Below are 1,114 nucleotides of genomic sequence, written 5' to 3'. Positions count from 1 at the left end.
TGGAGAAACACACAAGGTCGGAAGCCGGACTCGTAACGGATAACCAAGCGTCGCCGGATATCTCGCCCAAACGTGATTTTCTCAACCACTTCAGGCCATTAAGGCGTAATTACAGGGATCCACGATGTAATTAATTTACCTACCTTATTTTTACCCTTAATCAGAATGTATAAAAGGGGAGAAGACCCCATAAAGAGGGGATCGGAAACCATTACACTACGGTACCATCTCTCTCAATTCTTGTACGCTATCAAGCACAATTGTTCTAAGCAATATTATATTCTGCGATTATTTACTTTAGCAGCAATTGTTGAGTCTTTATCTTTTATTTTCCTCAATCCAAACCTTTTGTATCTTTTAGTTCACGGATCCTTAAAACCCCATATAAATTCAATTATTATCCGGATTCCAGGGTAAACACCGGTACGTCCATCAAGTAACCAATCGGACGATGAGATTTGATAATTAATTAAATATTAATTATGGGCCTTAAACCATTGGGCCACATACACATAAGAAAATAACTTACAATTTTACGTATCTTGCGTTGGAGATCTTTCTTTGAAACCACTGATTTTGATCCACGCAACAAGGAGTTACTATAATTCCATGTTTCTTCGTTCGTACCTGCAAGATTTTGGTAAGTTCGGGGTACTTGAAGAAATTAAAAGATAAAACAGCATGTACGAACCCGCTACGATTTTCCTGCATATAGTATTGCATTGGAATTACTTGAGGGAAAAGAAAGGGTTTTCATACAGGCTACAATAATTTTCCCACAATCGATAATGGCGATATATGCTCAGTAACCTTTCCAGAAATTTAACAGAAATGTTGATACATTCTTGAGTTTTTCTTGATTTGAACCCTTTTTCTTGAAACGCGATGAGATAAGATACTATTATAATACACCCTCCCTTTAAATATGTCACGCCATTATTCCTTTAGTGTCATTAATTATAAAATGGGAATGTTGGTATTAATAATAAGTATATAAAGATGATATGCTTTTTAAATAAAGTAAAAAAAACACTAAGACATATAAAATGAAATAAAATGAAAATAACATTTTTTAGTGTTACAAATTAGTATTCAAACTAATGAACATGCATGC

The sequence above is a fragment of the Nicotiana attenuata genome, chromosome 1 (assembly GCF_001879085.1).
Source record: "Nicotiana attenuata strain UT chromosome 1, NIATTr2, whole genome shotgun sequence".
Classification (NCBI taxonomy): domain Eukaryota; kingdom Viridiplantae; phylum Streptophyta; class Magnoliopsida; order Solanales; family Solanaceae; genus Nicotiana; species Nicotiana attenuata.
Note: the sequence above shows the minus strand (reverse complement) of the source record.